General features: G+C 31.8%; 1 long non-coding RNA gene across 1 annotated transcript; it reads left to right on the top strand.

The window, feature by feature from the left end:
* Positions 1 to 1,167: 1,167 nt before the first annotated feature.
* On the top strand, positions 1,168 to 5,880 carry LOC106672617. Its single transcript, XR_001341286.1, has 2 exons — positions 1,168 to 1,255; positions 5,675 to 5,880. It is a non-coding gene; the product is annotated as an uncharacterized LOC106672617 (long non-coding RNA).
* The last annotated feature ends 2,112 nt before the right edge of the window (positions 5,881 to 7,992 follow it).

The raw sequence follows: 7,992 nt of genomic DNA, 5'->3' as shown, positions 1-7,992 counted from the left end.
TAATACGGGTTAGTAATTAACGATTTTTTTAAATGCTAAAGATAAGAATAAATTAAACTTTAAGTAAGGTATTGGTTGAGATAAAAAGTCAGTGTCACGAGCGGGATTCGAACCCGCGACCTTCGGCTCAATAGCTCATCGAATAAGCTAAGATTATTGTGTATTATTTTACAGGAACAAGGCTTAAAGAACCATTTCCCAGCCATAGATCAAAAATCATCGATTTATGTGGTCTAATTTATGCAGTGTAATAACAGAAATTTTAAAAATTGTATGGTTGTTAACTTCTTATCGTAATCTAAGGTCATTTCCATGATCAATTATCAATATTTAATATTATCACTTATTAATCTTTAATTAAGGAAATGAAAAAGCTAGTGTCACGAGCGGGATTCGAACCCACGACCTTCGTCTAAAAACGCTGCTGCTCTACCGCTTGAGCTATCGTGACTTCGATCCACTCGGACCCCAACTTCTCATCTCAACCCACCTTTCGAATTTTCCCTCCATTTGGCCATTTTTCAAATGTGTAATCTATTCGATTCTCGGCGACAAATAAAATGGTGACAAAGAGTGAACTTCATTTTTCTTATTAAATCTATTAGAGTTCATGGTCCAATTGACTAAATAACTTCTTTCAATTAATTAAACTCTATGTAAGATATTGGTTGAGATAAAAAAAGTCAGTGTCACAAGCGGGATTCGAACCCACGACCTTCGGCTAAATACGCCGCTTCTCTACCACTTGAGCAATCGTGAAGATGGGAAGTTTGTGTCCGAGTGAATGGAAGTCACGATAGCTCAAGTAGTAGAGCAGCGGCGTATTTAGCCGAAGGTCGTGGGTTCGAATCCCGCTCGAGACATTGACTTTTTTGTCTCAACCAATACCTTACGTAAAGTTTAATTAATTGAAAGAAGTTATTTGATCAATCAGACCACGAACTCTAATGGATTTGATAAGAATAAAGCTGAATTGAGAGACTATTTGTTTAATTTGACTTGATAGAAATCTTTGGATTATATTGAATTTTAACCTGCTTTGATCACCGTTTTGATCTATTTCTTTTCCATTTAATTTGTTTATTCTTTTCTGATTCTGAGAGGATCGTATGTTTGTAAATAGTAGGAGGAAGCTATCGGGCATCAAGGCCGAAGGGTCAGTCCTGACAAAGGTGTTATTGGACCCACCGTGAGTCAATACTTCCTTTTAAATTTCCATCTTTATTTACTCACGGTATTTTTACTTTTTTATAAGGTAACGTTTTTGGTTAATAGATTTATTCATAAATATCTCAGAGAAGAGTATTGATTTTTACTTCAAAGAATTTTTGTTGTAGTCTGATAAATAAAGAGAAGTTTTGTTTATTACAGTTACAACATATTCTTTTACACAATTCTTTTGTGCACAATTTCGTTATAAGCGGCTTCGCATAGAAAGTAAACTTCCGTTGTGTTACAAGAATTGACAAAATAGCACACTTGCACACTGGTAAAAAAGCCAGAAAGTACTACTGTTACAAATAGCACAGTTCGGCTGAATAGCACGTAAATTTATCTTTAATTTATTAAAATTATATCGGTGTCTTTCAGAGAAATATATATGAAGCAATATTCCTAGTTCCTAACATTCTATCCGTATCATGCGTTGGAACTTGTCTTCCTTTATTTCCATATCAATTGAGTCTTGCTATCTATGTTTGTGAATATGGAAAATATTTCTTTTAAATTGAATAAAAAGAAAAAAGGCAGAGGTGCCTCTGGGGAGATAAATTATCAGTTTAAAAATGCCTTATAAATAGTTTGTTCAAATTAAATTTTATTTCGGTAAAAAAATTTATTATTTCTTTATAAATTTAACTTGTTGCTTTATGATTCTTTCGAAAATTTCCTTAGGTCAGATTTTGTTTGTTTAGAGAAAAATAAGAAAAATTCTATTTATCAAACTATTTCCAACAAGACACTTTTAAACAGGTAAATGATAGATGATGCATAAGAAACTAGTCACAATGTTAGTGAAGCAGGGAAACATCCTTGCAAAACAGCAGTAACATAAATCCAATGTAAAATTACAGCTGCATAAAATGCGTGCGGAACTGGTGCTTCTTAAACCATTCAATTTCATTTTTCTTTTTTCTTAAGTCTTATGTTTTTTTCAATACCTAGGTAGAAGAGAAGGGGAAAAGTCCACGTGTATAACGATCAAGTTCTCATATTCTTCAAATTAATTTTTTTCTTAATTTTAAATTTTAAATACAGTAATTTTGTGAAAGAGTGAGGTTTGTGGATAAACCGAAAACGGGGTTAGTTAGCAAGTAGGGGAGTAAACGGATTCTTTATTTATAATCATTTAAAAATCTTAGCCAATTCAGCAACATTCAAGTGCGCAAAATGGATTCGACTGGAATATAAAACAGCAAAATAAAGTTTTGATTTTGCACGATCTCCCTCCCGCGAAATTTCAAAACGGTTGTTAATTGTTTGACCTTTGAAAAGTTTCACGCTCATTCATCAATTATTTCTTCCCTCGTAACTTTTTCGAATCATCAGTTTTGTTCATTGAAAAACATTGATTTTTCATTATGTTTATTGCCATTTCCACCACTTAACACAAACCTCCACCCCGTTAATTACACTTTCAGTGCGTTGAGATTTTGTGTTTTTTTTGTTGAAATATTTTTTTCATTCTTATTTTCATATTCATATTCAATTCATATGTTTTATAGTTCAGATAACTTGATAATCATGTTTATGTAATAGGTCAATTATTTATGTCGTGGTAAAAACAATTTGTTTTTCTTACTTCATCTACAATAATTTTGATGAGCATAGCGGGTACAAAATTTTTGTCACTTCATCCTTTACTTGACTCATGATTGCTTACGTTTGTTTTCATTTTTCACAATGAATTGAATTTTTTTACTCAAGCCTAGAAAAGCCCAGAACTTAAAACGATTCGCACAAAACAATTAAACCAAGCAAGAGTTTTATAAAAAATTCATTATTAAATTTTTCTGATGTTAACAATAAATACCGAATAAATTATGATCAATTCAATATAACGTTAATATTAAGTTGTGACGTACCTTGTCAGCTTTAGTTTAGAAATTATGACTATAATTGCGCTGGTATTTATAACGAACTATCAACAGTATTGTGTTAATCATTACTGACGAATAGAGCAAATATTAATTAAAGCAAATTGTGAGGATCAAATTGTTTCTTCTAGAGCTTTGCTATGGTTGCTTTCAATTAAACAACTTTACCATACTTATAATGTATTGGTTAAAACAATACATTTCACAACATAAGAATTATAAGATGCTTTAACATTTTAACCAGTTTGTTTTTGTTTTTGTATTTTTCTTCCGAGTGGATTCTCAAAATGCACCCCAGTTTCTAAAGTCCTTTACGGACAGACCGTAACAGCAACAAAATCCTATCCGCAAGGGCAAAAATACCTGTTTCGGCAGAACACAGCCGATTGGTAGACATAGAAGAGGAAATAGTGGAGGGACTTTACAGCCAACTACCCTTGTGGGTGTCGTGAAAAGAGGGTTCATTGCACCATTTCCTAAGCGTAAATAATCATGAAAAATTCAGGATGGGCAGTTCCGTTTTATGGAATTTAAAGAAACTGAATGTTTTTTAAGCGGCTTTTTAAAGACTATGACTAAATAAACAAAACGTGAAAGTTGGAACAGTATTTTCGATAAATTCAAAAAAGATGTGAAGCGTGGTGGCACGAAAAAAACAACAAATGAAATAAACATAAATCAATAAAACATAAAGGGTTGTATTTATGCTCTTGGACAATTTTAAAAACACCAAATTAAAAAAGGAAAAGAAACAGAAAAGGAGAATAAAAAATTTTAACTGTTGGAACAGAGCATATACAATAAAATAAACAAGTAAAGAGTGCTGGCTGCAAAAAGCCTCCGAAATCGATTTAAATCATTTTTTTAAAAAGTAAGAAATGTATTAATATTCCTAGAAAACAGTTAAAACATCAATAACAAACAAGCAGAAAAAGAAAAGTTTGATAACAACAAAAAATAATAAATAATATTATTGATATTAAAAACGTATAATAGGAACAACGAATACAATAAAACCAAAAAAATAAGAAAGGAGTGGCAGCAAGATAAAAATCACCCGAATTCGATTTAACCGCAAATACAATAAAAATTTTAAAAAAGTAAAGGATGGTTGCAGGAAAAAGACTGTCAAAATCAATTTAGATTTTTTTTTAAATTCCCAAACAAGAAGAAAAAACCAATCAGGACAAAAACAGACAAGGAATAAAAAAATTTAATACAATAGTTGCAACAGTAAATACAAAATTTAAAAAAAAAGTGGATACAATAAAATAATAAAAAAGGAGCGCAGGCAGGAAAAAGATCCCCTTCCAAATCGATTTAAAATAATAAAAAGCACGTTAACAAAAATAATTCATTGAAAGCATACTAAAAAAATTGATAACCAATAAAAAAAGTTTGGAACAGCATTACATAAAATTAAAAAAGAAGTGGATAGTAGCAGGAAGGAAAAAGCAAGGAAAAAGGAGTAATAAAGAAGAATTGAATTAATGTTCCGGAAAAACAATTAAAAGCACACAAAAAGATAAAAGAAAAACAACCAGAAAAAGAAAATAGAATAACTAATATGAATAAGAGATTGATAGATGTTACTTAATGGCAAACTTGACGAAGTAGTGCGTGTGAATGTGAAATTTTGTACATAACAAACTTACATGATTCAGTTTATCAAATATCAATAGGTTATAAAGAAAATCATTGTTTGATTTTACAGTTAGTTCAATGCTACGAAATCGTATGGTAGGGTTTTCTAGCAGATACAGGGTGTCCTTTTTAGATGGGCCGAGTGAATTTCTCTTGAACCAATTATGCTATAAAAAAATATATATGTGTGTGTGTGTATGTGTGTTTAATATTGTTTAGTCTAGTTTAAATTTTTAAAGTTTGAAGAAAAATTCATCAAAAAAATCATTTTAAAGGATTGTCATTTTTTGATCCATTTAAAATCCGATTGCACCAAGAAAACCTTTAAAATGATGTGTCAGGATGTGTAGGATCGTATTTGAAATGTTGAAGTCAAACTGGGCATGAGGCACCCTACATAACTTTTCTCCCCCCAGGCAAATGGTTATTTCTATAGATTTTATGTTTTTTGGATCAAAACGTACTTAATTGCATGTATTTTATGACAAAAGTTAACTGGATTAACATTGTTTAAGAAATGTTTGGTGATTTAACACCTATATCAGTAATGTCTGGCAGGTTTAAATTATCAGACACTTAATTTCGATTTAATTTATAAACACCTCTCCAAAATCATGAGTATGCTATGGATAACCACAATGATAATCTGAGAGATTTTTATCTATTTATCTCTTTTAGTGTAATGGAAAACATGATTTAAGTTCCTGTAAAAAGGCAAAATAATATTGGACTCATCCAAGAAATTAAACACAATAAATTAAAACGTCGTTGTCTAAGTTGGTTTATTATGAATAACATAAAGAAAAAGTTTTTAAAAAAAGGAGGGGTGAAAATAAAAAATATATTATATATCATTGCTTGACTGGTGCCTACAAGATACATTACTTAAATTGTAATACGAATGATAATAAAATAGACATTTGTATTTGTTACAGCTTGGCAAACACCAAAATCTTAAGGAAATCAAGTTTTAGAGAGATGTTACGAGAAGGCTTCGATTCTAGAAACAACTATAATGTTATATAATAATGTTGTTTTGTTATATATAATGCAAGTCTATATAGAAAATTGGGCTAACAATAAGACAGAAATACAACATATTGTAAATTGCTTTAAAATGAAATAAGACAATCATAAATAATAGTGTGTTTGTATTTGCAACAAATTGGAAAAATTGCCTTCTGTCTAAAAACCAAAATAATAATAATCAAATATGTGACCTCACCTGTAAAAGAAATCTCATAGATTTGTAAAACTGCCCCTCCCTCGGATTTTGGTAGAAGAATTTTACCTGAGAGCAGGTATTAAGTATAGTTATAAAACGAAGTAAATTTGAAAAAGTAAGATAAGATGAATCGCTTCTGTACTTTCTACTCCTCAACACACCTTGACACGCATAGTTTAGTATTGATGTGCATTTTGCAAATTAAGATAATTCTTAAAAGTGAAAAATCTGGAGGGAGGGAGAGAATAGAGAGAATAGAATAATTGTCCCATTATACGTTGTATGTAGAAACGTTATGTTAAGGTAAATTAATGTAAATTAATAAAATTAGACTTAAAAAATAATTGCATAATTATCACAATAAGGTATCATGGCCTTGAAGTACTAAAAAATTCATTTATGTCGTAATACCATTTTTCCTGTAAATATATCTTCAAGGCCCTTTTAAAACTGGACAAAATATTAATCGTTTGAATCATTGACAATGTATGTTCCGATGTGGGAGAACATTTTTGGGTTTAGACCACCTATTATTACGACGATTAAGACAGGTAGATTTGATATATAGAGAGAGGTAAGTAGATAGATAGAGATAGAGAAAGAGAGAGTGAGAGAGAGAGAAAGAGAATGGGAAAGATAGACGGACAAGGACAAAGAAAGGAAGAAAAATGAGAGAGAGAGAGATAAACAGAAACGCAAACACAAAGATATATAAATATAAAGATAGATAGATAGATAAACAGAGAGAGAGAGATAAAGAGAAACGCAAACACAAAGATATATAAATATAAAGATAGATAGAGAGAGAGAGAGAGAGAGAGAGAGAGAGAGAGAGAGAGAGAGAGAGAGAGAGAATGGGAAAGATAGAGAGACAGGGACAGAGAGAGAGAGAAAAAGGGAGAAAGAGAGAGAAACAGAAACACAGAGAGATAGATAGATAGATAGATAAATAGATAGATAGATACAGAGAGAGAGAGAGAGTGAGAGAGAGTGAGTGGGAAAGTTAGAAAGACATGGACCGAGAAAGAAAGAGAGAGAGAGATAAACAGAAACGAAAATAGAGAGGTAGATAGATAGATATAAAGATAGAAAGAGAGAGAGAGGGAGAATGGAGAAGATAGACAGACACGGACAGAGAAAGAGATAGAGAAAGGTTGAGAGAAAAAATGAGAGAGAGAAAGACAAATCGGCACTTGTCCATCACCTGAGACGCAAAAAACTGCGTGAACTTAAAGAAGAATTAATAAATTAGGATGTAAATGTTCAACCCAAATCGAAAAAATGTACATAAGAAGTTCTCCATCACCTTATTATTTTTCCAATAAAAATATATTGTAATAAAATATAAATAATAAAAAATATATTGTAATTTGATCCCGGTCTGTCTATTCTCACAGTTTTGGCCTGTCAGGCGTGTTTTAACATTTCGCAACCTTTAATAGTTGGTTAGTAAGAAATCTTATTTTGTAATGTTTGTTGTAATAGAATAACACACGGGCCAACCACTGAGGATGGGGAAACGCCGAATCTTGTTCGACAGACCAAAACAACCAGGACAGGGAGACCGGAACGAACGGAAACGACCGAACTAAACGTTAATTCACAAATTGCAAAAAACATATTGAACAACGTTGAAGGAGTGTACAAATATCATCAATTTTGTTAGTATTAACCCGAAGGAAAAATTGTGCACTGAGACCCTCCATCTTTCGGGGTCTTGATGTTAAATATTCCAGGGCATCTCAGAAGGACAAATGGACCCGCGCTGACACAAACACTTAAAGGCAGAAGGAAAATTACGACCGGTCATTCGAGATTACCTTCAATAAAACACAGGCGAAGGGGCGTTTCCATGGCGACTCCTTAAACCAGGTGCGGATAAATAATACCATGTCGAATTAGGATAGACGAACGTTAGGGGGCCATCGATAAATAAGAGGAGTTTCTGTTTTATCGGTTATGCTTGTAGTTTGAGTCCATCTAATACTATGGGGAGAAGAAAAATTACACCGAGCTTTTGACAAACCG

Source organism: Cimex lectularius, unplaced genomic scaffold (assembly GCF_000648675.2).
Source record: "Cimex lectularius strain Harlan isolate CLEC.00 unplaced genomic scaffold, Clec_2.1 scaffold152, whole genome shotgun sequence".
In the NCBI taxonomy this organism is placed as follows: Eukaryota; Metazoa; Arthropoda; class Insecta; order Hemiptera; family Cimicidae; genus Cimex; species Cimex lectularius.
Note: the sequence above shows the minus strand (reverse complement) of the source record. Positions and strands in the feature narration are given on the sequence as shown.